This window comes from Microcebus murinus, chromosome 9 (genome assembly GCF_040939455.1).
Source record: "Microcebus murinus isolate Inina chromosome 9, M.murinus_Inina_mat1.0, whole genome shotgun sequence".
Classification (NCBI taxonomy): Eukaryota; Metazoa; Chordata; class Mammalia; order Primates; family Cheirogaleidae; genus Microcebus; species Microcebus murinus.
This window is the reverse complement of record NC_134112.1, coordinates 80,780,939-80,801,420: the sequence shown is the minus strand read 5'-3', so window position 1 is coordinate 80,801,420 and position 20,482 is coordinate 80,780,939. Positions and strand designations below refer to the sequence as shown.

The 20,482-nt window shown below is 43.6% G+C and overlaps 1 protein-coding gene and 1 non-coding gene across 2 annotated transcripts in view; one reads left to right on the top strand and one right to left on the bottom strand.

The window, feature by feature from the left end:
* Window positions 1-20,482, top strand: part of IMPDH1 (inosine monophosphate dehydrogenase 1) — a 52,397-nt gene that overhangs the window by 2,681 nt on the left and 29,234 nt on the right. The gene's annotated exons all lie outside the window — the stretch shown is intronic.
* On the bottom strand, window positions 11,749-11,852 carry LOC142873228 (small nucleolar RNA U13). The gene has a single exon (XR_012921268.1). It is a non-coding gene; the product is annotated as a small nucleolar RNA U13 (small nucleolar RNA).

Genomic DNA, 20,482 nt, shown 5'->3' with positions numbered 1-20,482 from the left:
TCAGAAGGCTGAGGCAGGAGGATCGCTTGAGCCAAGGAGTTTGAGGTTGCTGTGAGTTAGGCTGGCTGACACCACAGCACTCTAGCCAGGGTAACAGACTGAGACTCTGTCTCAAAAAGAAAAATAATAAAAAAAATAATGAGGGTAGAAATACTTTGCTTGGGGAACTGGAATTTTAGCATTCACCATGGTAAGTAAAAACAGAAAGAGTAGAAACAGAATAATCGTTCATCAAGTAACTGACATGTACCAAGCATTTTGCTAAATGCATTACATGCATTATTTAATTCTCATAACATTGAGAATTTTCATAACAATGAGAATAATAAATGTTATGAGAATAAATTCTCATAGCAATGAGAATGTATTAATTGTCATAACAACACTGTGAGGTAGGACTACAGGCCCTTCTTTGTTTGTTAACCATGCTTTTTCCACCAAAAGAAAAATAGACTTCCCTTCACCTAGTCTTTTACTCATCCTTCATATCTCAACTCAACATATTTCCCCTGGCAACCTTTGCTAACCCTGAGACCCCTGTTACAGGCTCCAGTGGCATGATACACATTGCCTCCCACAGTGTTATTTACCAATAGTTGTATTAATGTTTGTTCCCTTGAAAAACCCGAAAACATTAATGAAAGGAGTGTCTGCTCTGATTTATTTCTTTTTTATTTTTCAAGCACTAGGACTAAATGATTTGATTTTCATTCCATCCCTAACATAGTAGGCTTTCAATAAGTATTTATTGAATAAGGAATAAATGATTATCTTACCCAATATCTTCTGTGAGTATTCATTGTTCTACCAAGGAAAGATGAATAAGGGCCCCAAGACAAACCCTTTTCATGTTCTGCCTCCTCTGGAGCTGCTAACCAAAAAAATCTCTTAATGAGCTGCCCTTGCTCCAAAGTTCCTAAAAATAAGTGACTCTAAAGTCTGCCCAGGTAGGCATACCATACTAAAAACACACTATTTTCACAACTTTGATCTAATGATTCAGTGGCCATTTAAAAAACATGTCCCTACATTATTCATGATTTTAAATAGGTATACTCTGTATGGAAATCAATTTGGCAATATCCATAAAAATAAAAGCATACACATGCCCTTTAGCTCAGAGTTTCACTTTTACGTATTATACTTACAGACAAACTCCTATGTGCAGAGAATGGAGTATGTAGAGGTAGTCTTTGTAGCACAGTTTGTAATAACAAAAGACTGGAAAAACAGCTCATCAACAGGGAATTGGTTAAATAAGTTATGGTACATTCATACAGTGGATTACCATAAAGTCAGCAAAAAAGAATAAGCGGTTCTGTGTTTACTGACATAATCTCTACAATATATTAAGTGATAAAAGTTAAGTGTGTAGTGTGTGTATAGTGTGCTACAGTTTGTGTTAAAATAAACACAAAATAAAGTGTACAGAGTGAGATACCACCTCCCACTGGCTAGGATGGCTACAATAAAATGAAAAAATAAACACACAAAACCAGAAAAGAACAAGTGTTGATGAAGATGTGGAGAAAATGAAACTCTTTTTTTTTTTTCTTTTTTTGAGACAGGGTCTCACTATGTTGCCCAGGCTGAAGTGCAGTGGCATGATCATAGCTCACTGCAACCTCAAACTTCTGGGCTCAAACGATCCTCCTGCCACAGTGTCTGCAATGAAGAGGAGGACCGGTGACCCAGAGTGGAATGTCTCTCTTATTCACTGCTGTGTACTGAACGTCTGAAACACGTTCAGTAAATAGTTGGTGAGTGAATGGAGGGAGTAATGGCTCACTCTCTCACTTCCTCTGGACTCTGGTCAAATGTCATTTCTCAGGGAGGCTTTCCTAATCATCTTATTATACAGCAAAATTCACCATCCTCTCCATCTCCCTTACTCTGTTTCATTTTTTCTTCATAGTGCTCAACATCACCAAACCTAGTTTTTATTTGTTTGTTGATTATCTGTCTTTCTCCCCTAGGATGTAGCTCCTCGAGAACAATGACTTGGACTGTTTTGTCAATTACTATGTACCTAAACCCAGACCTGTGCCTGGTGTATAGCAGATGCTCAACAAATATTTATCAAATGAATGAATCATTTTTATATATCTCATATATTTTATAATTTTTTTTTAAAAAAAGAACAGCCGCTCAATGACAAATTCTATTTATTGACATTTGTTGTGCAACAGTGATCTTCTCGGGGTGATATGATGATGAACTCTTTTTTTCTTTTCTCCCCCCAATTTTCTCCCATGTGCATCTGTTAACTTTACTATCAGAGAAAATAATTAAACCTTAATTAACATTTTATAAATTTATTGCTTGAGCAACATTGTGACAACAACAGTTATGCAATGAAGGGAAAATAAGGGAGTTTGGATGGGGAAATTGTGTTAAGAGTTTAGGGCATCTGGAGGTGGGAGTGAAGTGGGCAGGCCTGGCAGTGGGTACTCCAGAGGAAGTTGCCTCATGAGAGTTGGGTCCAGCCCTGAAGGATGGGCAGAGGGCACCCAACATAGGCAGTGGCTTCTTTACTCGCAGCCTGAGCCAGCAGCCTCAATTCTGAGTCTGATTCTGGCACTAACTAATCACCCACCTGGGGCCAGTCACTTCTGCAGGCTTCAGTTTCCTCATCTGTGAAACACAGTCTGAGGGACACGAGTTATCTCTCTCCAGGCCTTTCTAGATCAGAGGAGTGTGGGTCCAGCACTTGCACTGAGAGGTTGCAGTGTGGGTTGGGGGACTGGCTCTGACACTACAGGCCTCTCTGCTCCTGAGCTCCATTTGGGAAATATTGGATGAACAATGCAGAGTTGGAAAAAAACAGCATTTCAAACTATATGGGCCCTATAAGGTATCCACCTTAAATGTATGTATATATATAGAGAGACTGACAGGATATTTACTCTTTTTTTATTTTTTGAGACAGAGTCTTGCTCTGTTCCCTGGGCTAGAGTGCTATGGCATCAGCCTAGCTCACAGCAACCTCAAACTCCTGGACTCAAGCAATCAATTCTTCTGCCTCAGCCTCCCGAGTAGCTGGGACCACAGGCATGTGTCACCATGCCCGGCTAATTCTTTCTATATATTTTTAGTTGTCCAGCTAATTTCTTTCTATTTTTAGTAGAGACGGGAATCTTGCTCTTGCTCAAGCTGGTCTTGAACTCCTGAGCTCAAATGATCCTCCCACCTCGGCCTCCCAGAGTGCTACGATTACAGGCATGAGCCACTGCGCCTAGCCTAGAATATTTACTCTTAAATACTAACTTTTGTTTTCCTGTTGGGCAGGTCCTTTTTTTCATTACTCACAATAAGCACAGTTCCTGGGGCCTAGAGGCTTTTCAAGGACTCTCAAACCTATGTTGAAATATACAAAACAAAATATATTGGTTTCAAAATTTTTTTAAAGACAAATTTAAAATCAATAAACATTGAATCAATCATCTGCAAAATATGCCATATGTCAGCTGGACAATTTCAACTAAGTGCAGTAACTTCTGATGGGGGGGACCTTAGAGCAAGCATGTGTGGGACCTGTGGAATAAAGTGAGGTGTGGAATAAGGTAGATTATGGAAGTTTTATGGTTTCCTGAATTTCAAATTTTCTACTATGAACATGTATTATAAAAAGAAGAGAAAAAATTCAATGAAAAAACATGTTAATGAAAAAGCTTAGGAAAGATTTAGAGCGAAGAAGTCTCTATTTCCTCATCTCATTAAAGGCTTATGGACAGCACTGTCTTGTGTAGGTATTAATAATAAGAACCAAACAGGTTATGAGTTCACTCACTCACTTTGCTGTCTACTTCCTTCATGGACTCATAAAGCTATTAAATGTTAGAACCTCGAGGGGACTGTCCTCCTTGCTGTCATCTCATCTTGGTGGTCACAGTGGGCTCCATGGGTGTGGGAGAGCCCAGGCCAGGTGCAAATGGGCTAGGCCTGGAATGAGCTCTGTGCTGCTTGGAAAGTGGCTGAGGGAGCTACTAGAGGTGGCAAATGTCTTGCTATCCTGGCAGAGAGGTGGAGGCTGGGGTCGAGGAGTGGGAAGGCAGTGGGGTTTCTCGTGGTTTCTCTACTGCTTTCATTCATAATTACAACAGCTGCTTCGCGCTCTTCTGCCCGTGGCCACACCCACATGCCCTACACTGACAGACGTGTGTGCACGCACACAGGCACATTCTCCCTCTGCCTCGCCGGCTGGCACCTCTCCCCCTCACACAGGTGCCCAGACATTTCTGCTGCCTGCTGACTAGCTCCATGGCTCTGTTGCAAGTCAGCTAGTGCAGGGCAAGGGGCTGTCCTGCTGCCTCTTATCCCAGCCAAGGACAGGGGCTGCTGCTAGCAGAGGTGTGAAGAGGGGAAGAGGACAACCAGCCTGTGAGGAAACTTCCACCCTCTTTTCCTTTTCCCAGTTGACCTCTCCTGCTTTGGCTGTAACTAGAGGACCAGAGAAAAAGGCTGTCCAGTCAGAATCCCTCCCTTCCCTGCAATGATGATGGACCTCTCCTTCCTAAGCTCTGTCCCCACCATGCCCCTCCGCCCCTACCCTGACAGATCCTGAAAGGCAGCTAAAACTGCTTGGTGTCTCAGCTCTCAGCTCTCCCATTTTGCCCTGGAAACTTCCCCAGTTCCCCATCCCTGGTTCTTTTGCATGTTGGGTATCACTTGCTGATGTCATAACATTCAATGTTTATGCCTCTCAGTTGATGAGCATGTTCTGTCTAGGTAACCTCTTGTATTATTCTTTAAAATTATTACAAATATTTTACTTTTTTAAAGAGATGGGTCTTGCTATGTTGTCCAGGCTGTACTCGAACCCCTGGGCTCAAGTGATCCTCCTGCCTCAGCTTCCCAAGTAACCGGGACTGTAGACTACACCACTCGTTCATTCATCTCCTCTGTTAGATTGTGATTACTTTAAGAGGGCTATTTGAAGATTTTAAAATATATTATCTTGGCTGGCCATGGTGGCTCATGCCTATAATCCTAGCACTTTGGGAGGTCAAGGTGGGAGGATTGCTTGAGGTCAGGAGTTTGAGACCAGCTTGAGCAAGAGGGAGACCCCCCATCTCTCCTAAAAATAGAAAAATTAGCTGTGTATGGTGGTGCATGCCTGGTGGACTAGCTCCCAGCTAGTCAGAAGCCTGAGGCAGGACGATTGCTTGAATCGTACCAGGAGTTTGAGGTTGCAGTGAGCTTTGATGATGCCACTATACTCTAGCTGGGTAACACAGTGAGACCCTATCTCAAATATATATATAATATATATATATTATATATATGTATGTATGTATATATAAAAAATATCCTTAGTCTGTGCCCTGTATAGACTAGACACAGTTGTTATCTGTTGATCGATCTCTATTTTTTCATTTTTCTTCCTTTTTTAATGTTTTTAAATTTTTTTCTATATTTTTTTAAAAGTATTTTTTCCTTTTTTTTTTTCTTTAGAGGAGGTTTCTTTAGAGAATTGATCAATCCTTTATTGCTCACAGCACTAGAGATCAGTAAACACCCTGAGCTAATGAAACCCTTCAGCTAGACTGAACCTGCCAGACCTACCTGGTCACCAGGCTCTGGCATCACCACCTGGCTTGGAGCACTGGGCAAATCTCTTCCCTTCTGTAGCCTCAGGATCCTCATGCTGAAAGCAAAACTGACTGAGCTCGATAATGGCTTTAACATTCCCTCTAGCCCATTAGATTCTACAACCACAACCAAGTGCTTCTGTGGAGTTCTAGCAGCATCCCTTCCTCAGTTTTCTGGAATACATTCATTCTTGTCCCCTGCCTCTTCTTTCTCTGCACAACAGGGAGAAGTCAGTGACAAGGAGGATGAGAGGGATGTGCAGAGTCTCCTCTCATAGCAAAGAAAATCAGCAGCCTTGGGACTCGCTCAAAAAGGGGCTTTACCCTAACTGATGAGCTTAGAGCAGAATGGCATGTGTATAGCCCAGGGGGCTCTGAGTTGTAAATTAGGACAGATGTGTGTACGTAATAACAGGTGTGTGTACACTAGGAACCTTTGCACCTGTCAGTGGCTTGGGCCTGGGCTTTCACAGCCTTCTGGCAGGTCTCTGAGTCAAGGGGCATGTGATTGTTGGCGGCTTTGTGGACCTGAGCCCGTGTGCTGCCTCATCACTGCAGGAAGTTCAGGTTCTTTGGTTGGATTAGTGAATCACCCAGGAAACAGCAGACATGGGCTGCCTAAGCTCCCTTACTTTTTCCAAGCCGAGAAAGGAGGGAAGTCCCCCCAGCCTCTGCTCCCGAAGGCCAGCATACCCTTCCCACGATGGCAGTGCACTGTGAAGAGTCACCTTGACGCCTGAGGATGAGGCTTCATTGTGAGGCTGCTAGAGGGAAGGGCGTAAAGTCAAATTGATTCCAAGGTCTGGAGACAGGTCAAGGGCCAGTAACCAAGTGCAGTAACCAGTCCTGCAGTTGCTACGCCCCAGAGTCACCTCACCTGGTGGACCAAGGAAAAGACATTTTCATGTGTCAGACACGACTGAGAAGTTGCTGCTATCGTCAGAGCCCAGGTTTCAACTTAACCCTACTTCTAAGGCTGGGTCACCCTGACCCGTCAGGGCAGGATGGAGAGCTGACCCTGGTCTGGGAAGGACGTTGCTTTCTTCCTCCTTCTCCATCTCTTGCTCCTCCAACTCTCTTACCAGACTGCTGTCTACTCACAGAATTGGATTTCCTCCCCAAAGCGTTGGCTTATCCTCCAACCCCTTCCCAGCAAAGCCATATTTCTGCTTCCAAAGCAGGAAGTTCCCCAGTGTATAATTCTTGATTTTTCTGTCTACTTTCCCCAACTTGGGACATCTGATTGTCCTGTCAGGCCATGCAGCCATCCCTCTCCTGCCCTCCAGCTCATCTGAAAAAGGCTTCAGCTGTGCAGCTGAGTCCTTTTGCATTTTCCAACAAAGTCCTCCTTCACCTACCTGACGTCCGCTTGTCCCAGGTGGTTCCCCATGCTCTCTTGCAAAATTAGTGTGCGAAATTCCAGGAAAGGTATCTTACCAGTAGCCTCCACCCAACCATTCATTCATTCTGTATTTAGCTCTGTCATTTTTTAATTAAAGATTTCATGTTTCTTGTATCACTTTTCCAAGTTCTTGATATATTTAGGAGTTGAGCCCTTCCCTAAGGTATGTATGAGAATATTTCCCTACCTATTTGCTTTTAATTTTGTTTATGATCCTTTTCCTCTTTTTTACAGTCATTTATTCAACAACTATTTGTTAAATGTCAACTACCAAGAAGCACCAGGCAAAGCATTTTGGAGACTGAACACATGCCTTTAGGACTCTTCCTCTCTCCTAACCTACAATTATTTAACTTACTGGTCTGGTAGCTTGATAGTATCTGCCTGCCCTTAGGTGATAAGGCTCTGGGCCTTATCGCTTAAATCACTTAAACATATATGACTCATTATATGTAATAAAACCTCAAAATTAATAAAAATATACCTTATGATATCTATAGTTATAATAACTCAAAATTAGTAAAATGCATACAAAATTGGCATATGAATATGTACTAATTAACTTCCATTTATTAAATTACAGTGAAAAATAAACCTTCCAGGTCTTGTACTGATTGGTCAGTGAGTGTTTTCTTTCCTTTGTACAAATGTCCACTTCAGGACCCAAAAGAAAATAGGAAGTAGTTTAAGCTATAGAATCAGAGCTGGGGGAGCTGGCTAGGGGATCACGGAGGCCAGTGTCACCAAGCTCCTCCAGCCTGCTGTTCTCACTGTCCCTACAAGAAGAGACCCACCAGGAGGACTGGATTTTTCAAGTTGGTGTTTCAGGCATCCTGGTTAAGAGCAGCAGCTTCGGCCAGGCGCGGTGGCTCATGCCTGTAATCCTAGCACTCTGGGAGGCCGAGGTGGGAGGATTGTTCAAGGTCAGGAGTTCGAAACCAGCCTGAGCAAGAACAAGACCCTGTCTCTACTAAAAACAGAAAGAAATTAATTGGCAAACTAAAAATATATAGAAAAAATTAGCCAGGCATGGTGGCTCATGCCTGTAGTCCCAGCTACTTGGGAGACTGAGGCAGGAGGATCGCTTGAGCCCAGGAATTTGAGGTTGCTGTGAACTAGGCTGATGCCACGACACTCACTCTAGTCTGGGCAACATAGTGAAACTGTCTCAAAAAAATAAATAAATAAAAGAGCAGCAGCTTGGAGGACAAATGGACCTGGGTTCAAGCCCAGCTCCACACTTACCCACTGAGTGACATTGGTTAAGTTACTTAATCTTCCTGAGGTTCAGTGTTCTCATCAGTTTTCTCTCAGTGTGGATGACAGTGCCCACCTCATAAGACACTGTTTTTTATTTGTTTGTTTGTTTGTTGAGACAGAGTCTCACTCTGTACTCACTCTGTACTCTCACTTTGCACACTTGCCCAATTATTTCCTTAAGATTAATGCTCAAGGCTGTGCGTGGTGGTTCACGCCTGTAATCCTAGCACTCTGGGAGGCTGAGGTGGGAGGATTGCTCAAGGTCAGGAGTTTGAAACCAGACTGAGCAAGAGTGAGACCCCATCTCTACTAAAAATAGAAAGAAATTAATTGGCCAACTAAAAAAAAAAATATATATATATATATATATATAAAATCATCTTGGTATAGTTCACATGCCTGTAGTCCCAGCTACTTTTGAGACTGAGGCAGTAGTGTGAGGTAGGCTGATGCCACGGCACTCTAGCCCAGGCAACAAAGTGAGACTCTGTCTTGAAAAAAAGAAAAAAAGATTAATGCTCAAAAGTAAAAACCCGAGGCCATGCCTTTTTTAGGCTCTTGCTACATACTGTCAAATAGCCCTGCCGCCTGCACTGTATGGATGGGCCCATTTTCCAATGTCCCACGCACACATAGTCCAAATAGTATTATGTCAATTTGCAAATGAGGAATGGAGGGAGGGGAGCTGGATTAGGGTGGGCCCTCATCCAGTGTGACTGGTGTCCTTATAAGAAGAGGAAAATTTGGACACAGAGACAGAGGGAAGGTGGACATGTGACAACAGAGTCAGAGGTGGGGATTATGCTGCCACAAGCCAAGGAAGGTGTGGGGCTAACAGAGACTGGAAGAAACAGCCTCTGTTTCTTCTGTAAGGCAGGATCCTCCCCTACAAGCTTTGGAGGGAGCATCGTCCTACCAACGCTTGATTCTAAGCTTCCAGCCTCCAGAACTGTGAAAGAATAAGTTGCTGTTATTTTTAATCACCTATTAGTGGTGCTTTATTTCAGCAGCCCTAGGAAACTGATACAGATGGGGTGGAGTGGTATGGACAAATAGGGAGGAAAAGGATTCCTATGTGAACTGGCACCGTTTACACATTTGCAGGGATATGTCAGATTAACTCATTTTAGGACACCAGAGGCTGTGTTGGATCGTGGGGAGGGGGATGAGAGCAAGGCGGGTTGGGTCGGGTCAGGCAGGGGGACAGTACACAGGACACTAACAAGGGTGGGTGTCCTCTGGGCTCTGAGGGGCTGAAGGTATCTGGGTCCAGACCAGAGCTGAGCTCGGAACAGAGGCCCCAGGGACCAGAAAGAAACAAGGCCTCAGAAGAGCAAGTCTTCCAACAGTATGACCCAGGGAGTAACTCTGGGGACAGGCCACACCTCTGGATTCCCCAAAGGCAAGATTCCTACTCTTCTCCCACCAATGACTCCTTTAGTCAGCCTTCATTTTGTCTCAAAAAAAAAAAAAATTTACCAATCAGAGATTTAGGTGAACACTTGAGGACTAATATATATTCATTCGTTCACTTCCACGTTTGCCATATGCTGGGTTTGTGCTGCCAGATCGTGATAAAACCCGAGGGCAGTGACTTCTCTCTGTTCATAAGCAATTAAACTTAATTCAAATAATTCTAGTCAAAATCACATCACTCGACTTTTTGGTGCTAGGAACCCCATTGAGAGGGAGTGTCTGGATTATATCAGGCATTTTGAAATATTGAAAATAGCTCTGAAAAATAGCCCAGGGGAACTGGGCTAGAGTGAATACGCTGGTCCCTAATTCTCATGGGGGAATAGAGGCAGAATCTTTTGTTTTCCAACCTTGTGAGCCCCACACAAAATCACAGACCCTATAGATGCAAGTAAGACCAAAGCAAGGCTTAATGTCACTTCCCATAGACCTTCAGACCCGGGGGCAATTAAAAAAAAAAAAAGATGACGAGTGTTGACAAGGATGCTGAGAAATTGGAACCCTCATATTGCTGGTGGGAATGCAAATGATGCAGCCACTTTGGGGAAAAGTTTATTAGTTCCTCAAAAAGTTAAAATCAGTTACCATTAGTGACCCAGCAATTGTATTATTTAAAAGGGTGAATTTTATTGTGTGTGAATTACATCTCAATACTTAAAAGACCTCTCCAACCATCTCTGCACTAGCCATGGACTTCCCATTTCCAAAGGCAGCCACTTCCTTTTTTTTTTTTTTTTGAGACAGAGTTTCACTTTGTTGCCCAGGCTAGAGTGAGTGCTGTGGCATCATCCTGGCTCACAGCAACCTCAAACTCCTGAGCTCAAGCAATCCTGCTGCCTCAGCCTCCCGAGTAGCTGGGACTACAGGCATGCGCCACCATGCCCGGCTAATTTTTTCTATATATATTAGTTGGCCAATTAATTTCTTTCTATTTATAGTAGAGACAGGGGTCTCACTCTTGCTCAGGTTGGTTTCGAACTCCTGAGCTCAAACGATCCGCCCGCCTTCACCTCCCAGAGAGCTAGGATTACAGGCGTAAGCCACTGCGCCCGGCCAAAGGCAGCCACTTCTAACAGTCTGGTGCGTCCTGTCAGAGTGGGGAGAAACACACACACACACACACACACACACACACACACACAGACATATTCCCTTTTTGAGTACAATTTAAAAATTACTTACAAAGGAATGTTATTCCTTTCATATAAATGAATAATGTGACATATGGCCTATGTGTCTGGTTTCTTTCACCTAGCACAATGTTTTCACGTTTCATCCATGTTGTAGCATGCATTAGAATTTCAGTTCTTTTTATGTACAAGTGATATTCCATTGTATGGATATACCACATTTTGTCTATCTGTTCATCAGTTGATGGGCATTTGGGTAGTTTCAACTCGCTGGCTATTATAGATAATGCTGATATGAATATTTGTATACAGGTTTTTGTATAGGCATATGTTTTTAATTTTCTTGGGTATCTAAATGGGAGAATTGCTGGGTTATATTGTATCTATATTTAATATTTTGAGGAATTGACACTATTTTCCAAAGTGGCAGCATCATTTTATAATCCTACTAGCATTGCATAAGTGTTCTGATTTGTCTACATTTTGTCAACACTTGTTATTGTCTTTCTCTCTCTTTTTATTTTTTTATTTTAGCCCCCCTAGTGGTTGTGAAATAGTATCTCATTGTAGTTTTGACTTGTATTTCCCTAATGACTAATGATGTTGGGCACCTTTTTATCTGCATATTGGCTATTTGTAAGTCTTTTTTGGGAAAATGTCTATCCAAATCCTTTGCCCATTCTTTTTTTTTTTACTTATTTATTTTTTGGTACAATGAACACTATATTCAAGTGAAGCCCATTCTTAAATTGAGTTATGTGTCTTTTTATTGTTGAGCTGTAAGAATTCTTTATATTAATATAATCTGGGTACAAGTCCCTTGACAGATACTTGATTTGCAAATATTTTCTCCTATTCCATGAATGCTCTTGTTTTGTTTTGTTTTTCACATCAGATAGGTAACGTGCCAATGTAGTAACAATGTTTGAGGGAGACACATCTCACATGTGACTGTGAAAACTCCCTCATCATGCTTATGAACTACAAAAGGATCAATGTTCTTGATTTTAAATGCCAGTTTGACTAAGTATAAAATTCTAGTTTGCTAGTTATTTACTCTTAGATATTTAAAAATATTATTCCTTTGTCATCTAGCTTACATAAATGATAGAAAATGAGGATTTCCTGTCATTCATCATTGTTTCTAGACAATTCTCAGCCACTACTTCTTAGAATATTGCCTCTCTTGGGCGGGCATGGTGGCTCGTGCCTGTAATCCCAGCACTCTGGGAGGCCGAGGCGGGTGGATCGCTCAAGGTCAGGAGTTCGAAACCAGCCTGAGCAAGAGTGAGACCCCTGTCTCTACTAAAAATAGAAAGAAATTAATTGGCAAACTAAAAATATATATAGAAAAAATTAGCCGGGCATGGTGGCACATGCCTGTAGTCCCAGCTACTTGGGAGGCTGAGGCAGGAGGATCGCTGGAGCCCAGGAGTTTGAGGTTGCTCTGAGCTAGGCTGATGCCACGGCACTCTAGCCTGGACAACAGAGTGAGACTCTGTCTCAAAAAAAAAAAAAAAAAAGAGAGAGAATATTGCCTCTCTCTATGCTGTTTTCGCTTACGATTTTCCAGCTTGATGAATGTTAGTCCTATTCATTTTGTTCTTCATTTTTCCTTCCGATTTTCCAAATTTTTAGCGCTTTCTGCTGCATTCTGCATAATTTTTTAAATCTTAGAGGTTTTTTTTTTGAGATATAGTCTCACTCTGTTGCCTGGGCTAAAGTGCCGTGACATCAGCCTAGCTCACAGCAACCTCAAACTCCTGGGCTCAAGTGATCCTCCTGCCTCGGCCTCCCGAGTAGCTGGGACTACAGGCATGTGCCACCATGCCCAGCTAATTTTTTCTACATATTTTTAGTTGTCCAGCTAATTTCTTTCTCTTTTCTTTCTTTCTTTTTTTTTTTTTTTTTTTAAATAGAGAGGCGTCTCACTTTTGCTCAGGTTGGTCTCAAACTCCTGACCTCGAGCGATCTCCCACCTCAGCTTCCCAGAGTGCTAGGATTACAGGCGTGAGCCACCACACCTGGCCCCCTTAGAGGATTTTTCAGTTCATTAATTCTGTCTTCCATTCTATCTAATCTGCTATTTATCTTGCCCATTGAGGTTTTTTTCCCTCATTGAGTTTTTGATTTTGATTATCATGGCTTTCATTTTTAGATGTTCTATTTGATTTATTTTTCAAACCTCTCTCATCTTTTTTTTTTCTTTTTTTCCCTACTCTGATCCCATAGTTTTGGGGAAAATTTCATCTTTTTTTAATAGCATATGGTCCCTTTCTCATATTTTCAGTTTCTTTTTATTTTTCTTTGAACATTTTAAAAAATTCATATTTTTTTCTTCATACCTAATAATTCTGTTATAGGAAGATGGAAAGGATCTTGTGCTGCTTTTTATTGGGTATGCTGATATTTGCTCATGTAGACTTGTTTCCATATTTTTATTTATTTATTTTTTGCATTTCAACTCTACTTGTTCAAACTTTTTCTGTGAGAATCTAAATCTAAATCTGAATTAAGAGGCAGCTTCTCCAGAGAAGATTTGTGCAAAGCTTCTTGAAGGAATGAACACTCCACTACTAATCATTGTTAACGTTTCATTTTGTGTTTTCCCAGACCATGTATCTTATGCATTCTGTTCTCAAATGTCCTGAAGCTCGGAATTGTAAATTCTCAGGGGAAACTTTTATTTCAGGTCCAGAATTCGATTGAGACACATTTCCCTTTCCTCTCCTTTTGCAGATGGCCAGATTTCTTCCTAGCAAGTATTGCCTTGAAAGCAAAGCCTTGAGGGCCTGGCTTAATGGTAGCCCTTGGTTATCAGGATTAGGCAGCAACCCCAGGAAGCCACAGCTTCTGGGTCCACTCAAAACAACTTTGGTTTTCAGGCTTTTCTTTGTTTCCTTGCTTTGTACGTTTGTTTCTTGTCCCTGTAAGATTTTCCTTCGTTTCCCACCCTCCCCACCCCCAGCCCCCAAGCTCTGCTATGAATTTACAAGAATGTCATGTTGTAGGTGTTCTGTATGAGAGCATTGTCCTGTTACCTAGTTCCCATATTGCCTGAAACAGAACTCCCAGGGGGAAAAATGTGTTAACACAAATACACAAGCATATAATTTCCAGCCTTTTCTGGATGCATGTGCTCCAAAAGATGAGTTAATCAGGTAATGCAATTCCTATGCTCTTAGATATTTGATGTGTGACCTCTCTGGGTAATTTAGAGCCTCGACCCAATCAGAATGCATTATTTTTAAGAGGGGTCTGAAAAAGGGAAATTGGTGCTCTAAATCTTGCGAGTAGTCCGGAGGAGGGATGTTCGAAATAAAGGTGGGTTTTTCTGAGACCCTTCCATCAAGCACCTTCTGCCTAATTCTCCTACATGTGGTTCTAGGGGAAGCCCTGTGGGACATGGTACCTGCCACACAGTAGTGGACAGCCAATATTTGTGAACTGAATGTTGAAGCAAAACTGAGTCATTGTGTCACAAGACAGCTCCTTGATTTTCTGCAGTAAACTTCCCTCTACATTGATGTGACCGATCCACACCCCTGTGCTGGAGAGTAAGTTTGTTAAAGCATAGATACAGAGAAGTGAGAGTAGGTGAGTGCATGGGGTGATGTGCAAAGAATAACCATTTCAGATTAATCAAAGAAAGCTTCTTGTACCGGTGTACTTAGGGGTGAATGGTGAAAGAAAGAGTGGGCTGCTCCAGTGCTTGAGTATGAATTCAGAATAGTGATATCTAACGCTATGGAGTACTAGTACATCCCAGCACCGTCATTCTAAGTTCTCTTCATCTATCAACTCATTTAATCCTCCCAACAACCTTTGGAGGTGGGTACTATTATGACCCTACTTTACAGATGGAATCAAGGCACACAGAAATTAAGTAACTTGCTAAGAAGTGATGGAGCTGGAATTCAAACGCAGGCAGCATAGCCTGAGAGCTAGTGTGCTAAGCTATTACGCTGTATGGCTCAGTTTGGACCTTGGCTCCTGTACACAGAGCTGCATATTTTTCCACAGAATACCACAGCACTCGGGCATGGTGGCTCTCGCCTGTAATCCTAGCACTCTGGGAGGCCTAGGTGGGCGGATCATTTGAACTCAGGAGTTCCAAACCAGCCTGAGGAAGAGCAAGACCCCGTCTCTACTATAAATAGAAAGAAATTAATTGGCCAACTGATATATAGAGAAAAAAAATTAGCCGGGCATGGTGGCTCGTGCCTGTAGTCCCAGCTACTCGGGAGGCTGAGGCAGTAGGATCGCTTGAGCCCAGGAGTTTGAGGTTGCTGTGAGCTAGGCCGACGCCATGGCACTCTAGCCTGGGCAACAGAGTGAGAATCTGTCTCAAAAAAAAAAAAAAAAAAAAAAAAGAATACCGCAGCACAGGCAGCCTCTGAGCCTTGTCTGTTCTCAAGACTTGAAATGACCCATTCTTTCTTTATCTGGTGAACTCTTATTTATCTTTTCTGCCTCTGCTGAGATTGTTGGAGCTTCTAGAAGTTGACTAGTTTGGACAATGGTATCAAGGACAAAGAAGAATGGAAGAATCTATACTCTATGATTCTATGATTTTTTTTAAATCAAAAACTTTGATTATGTGAAGGGAACAAAGAAACATCCAGGTTGCTTCCTGGCCTGTGGCTTTGGAGGAGCAAGATGCAATCTTGTGTGTGTGCATGTGCGTGTGTGCGGGGATGAGGTGATTGATTAAGTCTTGTTTAGGAGTTTTCAGAAATACTATTTGCATCCCAGTTCCCAGCTTGTCTTTGATTAGGACTGTTTTATCCAGAAGGGAAACAGAAGTGATGGGTAGGCAGCATGCTGTAGTCTATTCAACACAATTTGGGTGACAATACAAAACCTGCCTGCCCAAGCATGTATTCCTCTTTGTGTGAAACCCCACCCTCTGGGATTAAGTGTTGTCCCAAGAAAGACATATTTTAAAGCCATGTACTGAGCTCCTACTATGTGTCAGTTGCCTTCATACTTAAATCGTTTGTTTGTTTTAGAGAGAGGGGGTCTTGCTATGCTGCCCAAGCTGGCCTCAAACTCCTGGGCTTGAGTAATTCTCCTCAGCCTCCAGAGTAGCTGGGACTACAGGTATGAGCCATGTTTTGTGTCATTTAATCCTCACAGTAATCCTAAGAAACATGCAATCATAAATATTAGACATTTTATTAGTTCAAATGAGGGAACTGGCCTCTAAGAAAAGGAACTCACCTAGGGCAACATAGCTCAAAAAACAGCATAATCAGGACTCAAGCCCAAGTTAGGATGCTAGAATCTGTGCTTTTTACCTATTTCTCATACTCTCTTTTATAGTTATGCTTTCCCCAAGCTTCTTGAGAGTGGAAGGGGAACCTCATGGGAGAGAATTCCTTCCTCTTTGCAATAAGTAATTGCTTTACTAGGAAAGTCCTGAACTGGGGAAGTATCACCCCTAATGCAAATGCCTGGGTGACACGTTTTGTCCCAGGAAGGAGGGGAGATTGGGAGATCTAAGCGGGTGCCCTGACATGCGGGGGCGGGGGGCGTGTCAAGGAAGGATCAGGGGCAAGCTCTGGCACTGGGGACCTGGCAGGAGCTGCCCACCCCGGAGGGAGTGAGCAGGCCAGTGCCTGAGAGCCTGGAGCTGCCCCAGCGGTGCTCTCCGGAGAATCTGACTCAGCCGGAAGCTGCCCAGGGCTGCCATAACGGGAAGGGTCTGTTCTCACCTTTGCCCTCCAACTGAGACATAGAGGCTGGGAGAGGCCGGGATGATGCAAGAACCAGAATTCCTGCTTGTGCGATAGAGGCAGGGCAGGCGCGTTTGCAGGTGATTTTGGGATACCAGGCCTGCCCTGTCCTAAAGCCAGGGACAGTCTCCCTGTCACCCCAGAAGCCACTTATTCTCAAGTCTTAGCAGAGGGATCTGTAGGTGCCTTCGGGGTCCTATTATACATTGTGCTCTGGGTGGAAGCACTTCCAAAAGGGATGGTCCCAAAACTCAGGGAGGCAGCTGCTCCACCCTTGTTCCTGCAGATGGCCACACCGCAGCCTGGGATTGCTGCAGGTAAGGCCAGGGGCTAGCAAGCTGTAAACCTCCTTAGGGTGGTAGAGCCCCATACAATTCCCCTGAGTCAGAGAGGAGTCAGTCTTTGTGTGGCAGCTTTCTACCTACACACTGTAGGGACCTACGGTGCAACAGGGAAGTGGTGAGTGTGAAGGAGGTGAAAGGTCCTCTCCAGCTAGACTGCCACCTGCACCCCTGAGGTCAGCAACCCGGGCAGGGCAGGGACGGCCAAAGGCAATGAGTGTTTCCCAAAAGCTGGGAAGGGGATTAGGTCTTGCCCTGGTCACAATCAGCTCAAGGACTGAAAGGACTGAGCAGTCAGCTCAAAGACTTCTCTGAATTAGTGTCTTTTTGGGGACGGGGCCATTTCTATTCTAATCAATTTTGCTTATAATAATCTTTGAAGAAGGTGGTGAGGCTGGTGTTTTGCATTGGGCAACTCAGGAGCCCGGAGTGGGAAAGGATGTAGATATCAGGACTTGCCTGGGACATCACACCCTGATGTCATGCCACCTGGACATTACATAGCAAACTTGTTCAGACTGACTTTCAAACACCTCCCACTCAACCGTCTATCTTGCACAATCTGGGGGCACCGAAGGTTTAGACAGAATATGCCAATCACCTTCTCAGCTGTGGTCAGAATTCTGGTGTCCAACCTTCACCTATAAAGCAAATATCATCTCTCCCACCTTTCCCTGCACTCAAGTTTCCGATGCGATCCGCAAGAGGTCTCAAGGCCCCCAAACTCAGAATGGGTGCAGTGCCACGTTGCTTTGCTGCTTCACCTCTGCCCCACCATCCCACTGCCCTCCGTCCCTGGCCACTGAGGGTTTATCACAGGTCTGACCTAAGGGTGAGACTTTTTCATCAGGGCTGCTGGAATTCAAAGCATGTCCACGGTTAGGGCACATGACGGCCAAGACTCAAACAAGTCCTGCCATCAAGGTAGAGCGCAAGCCTGGCATCACTGGAGTCTTAAGAAGGCACGTCCAGATGAGGCAAGGTCATGCTGTCGTGGTTTGCATCTGTCCTTACACACAGCCCATGCAACCCACGTGGGCAAAGGGTCCTTACACAACCCACGCAAAGGGTCTTTACACATGGAGGAGCTCAGTAAATAGTTGTTCAATGAACATTTTTGGCTAAATTTTGGACTTGAAAAAAGCGGTCCTAACCATGCTTCAGCCCTTCACACAGTTGTGAGGTGTACCCGAGTCCCATACGCCAGGCGTCCTCACCCTGCGACTTCCGCTTCTGTCTTGCTTCTCTACCTGGAATGGTCTTTCGTGGGCCTAACTCCTCCTCATCCTCTAAGTTTCATCTAGATGTCACTTCCTTCAGGAAGTCTTTGCTGACCTCTGGGTCTGGGTTCGGTGTCTCTCCTGTGTGCTGCCATGATACTGACACTTCCTTCCCGTGTTAGCATGTACCGCAGGGGCCTCGTTTCCTAGCCCGGGGCCTGCATTAGACCATAATCCTGAAGGGCAGTGATTGCCTCTTGTTCATGTCCGTGCCCTTGTGCCTAGCACAGAGTAGCCACTCACTACATATTTATGGGATGACTGTGCCAGGGACACTGTTGCTTCCTGTACTTCCTCCTGCATAGCTGACCTGGAGTTCACCCACCTGCTGGGTGAGACATGGGATTTACCTCTTGTAGAGAGAGGTCTGTTTTGTAAAAGTCTTAAAGCCCAAAGCAATAATAGCTAAAGGTAAAAGCTCAAGCACCTCGGCTGGTGTAGAGGCCTTTCTCCTGCACATAATGCCTGGGAGAGTGTGGTAACCTGTTTTGGGGCCGATGCTGTTAAGAGCCAATGGTAGGGCGTGTGTGTGTGCGTGCGTGTGCTGAGATGAATGGAGAACATTTTCAGGTCCTGAGTATCCCTTTGGTCTGGTGGCATGAGGTACAGGGATAGGATGGGCAATTGGAGACGGAGGCAGATGTAGACGTACTGAGTGTGCACAGTACTCTGGGGCTGGCAGAGGATCTCTCAATAGCAGTAGCTATTCAGTGAGGACATGCGGGGAAAGGAGAGTCAGTCCAAGAGCTCATTTTTCCGGGCGCATGGCTCACATCTGTAATCCCAGCACTTTGGGAGGCTGAAGCAGGAGGATGGCTTGAAGCCAAGAGTTCAAGGCTGCAGGGAGCTGCGATCGTGCCACTGCATTCCATCCTGGGCGACAGAGTGAGACCTCATCTCTAAAAAAAGAGAAAGCTTATTTTATTGGCTTCATTGTTCTGTCCATTTATTTTGTGCTGATCTAACCAGCCAAGATGCTGTGATTGTATGTGTATCTGAGAGTATGTATGTATAAATAATGTGTTGGAGGTTTAAGATTGGGCATAGACAGATGGTCAGATTGTGTGGTGTGTGTGTGTGTATTTCACACCTCTGTGGACACTTGTGTGTCCCTATGTCTTCAGATTTCTCATGGAAGTTAGGAAGGAAAACAGGGAGACAACAAACACTTATTGAGTACATTTTCTAAACCAGTTACTTATCTTGTTTAATCTTCACAACAACCCTGTGCTGTAGATTTTGCTATCCTCATCTACAGATGAGGAAACTGAGAATCGGGGACATTATATAACTTTCCATATGACATTGTAATAATTTGTGGTCTCAACAGTAATATTTAATTCATGTCTGCTCTACCATTTTCAGGTTGACCCCTAACTCAATGTTTAGAGTTTGGCATCTAGAATAGAACACAGAATAAAAGCCCAGATTGAGCCCAGTTCAGAGGAAGGATAAGCATTCGGGCTCAGGGGTCAGACTGATGAAAATTAAATCCTGCCTCTGCCCCTTTATTGTGTGACATTGGCATTAGGAAGGTGCTTTTTTTTTCCCAAAAAATGCCATAAATGTACCTTTTTTTTTTTTTTTTTTTTTTTTTTTTTGAGACAGAGTCTCACTTTGTTGTCCAGGCTAGAGTGAGTGCCGTGGCGTCAGCCTACCTCACAGCAACCTCAAACTCCTGGGCTCAAGCAATCCTCCTGCCTCAGCCTCCCGAGTAGCTGGGACTACAGGCATGCGCCACCATGCCCGGCTAATTTTTTTATATATATATCAGTTGGCCAATTAATTTCTTTCTATTTTATAGTAGAGACGGGGTCTCGCTCTTGCTCAGGCTGGTTTTGAACTCCTGACCTTGAGCAATCCGCCCGCCTCGGCCTCCCAAGAGCTAGGATTACAGGCGTGAGCCACAGCGCCCGGCCAAATGTACCTTTTTAAGTAAATTAAGTTGGGTCCAAACAACATAATAAGTATTTATGCCCTAACAACTGAGCCATTAAAAAAATAATGAACATACATTTAAAGAAAAAAAATACATTTTTATTTTATTCTAAAATTACTGCAATTACTTGTTAATGGGATAGCTGTGCCTATTGGGCATAGTACTACTTGTCCAACTTTGGAATGAGATGGAATACCACCACACTCATACCCTGTCCACACTGATTTTCATGCTGAAAAATCCAGGTTTGCAAAGGCATTGCATCATTGGCAGGAATGTAGCACCATCTACTGTACAAATGGTGAACTACGGTAAATTAGTACAG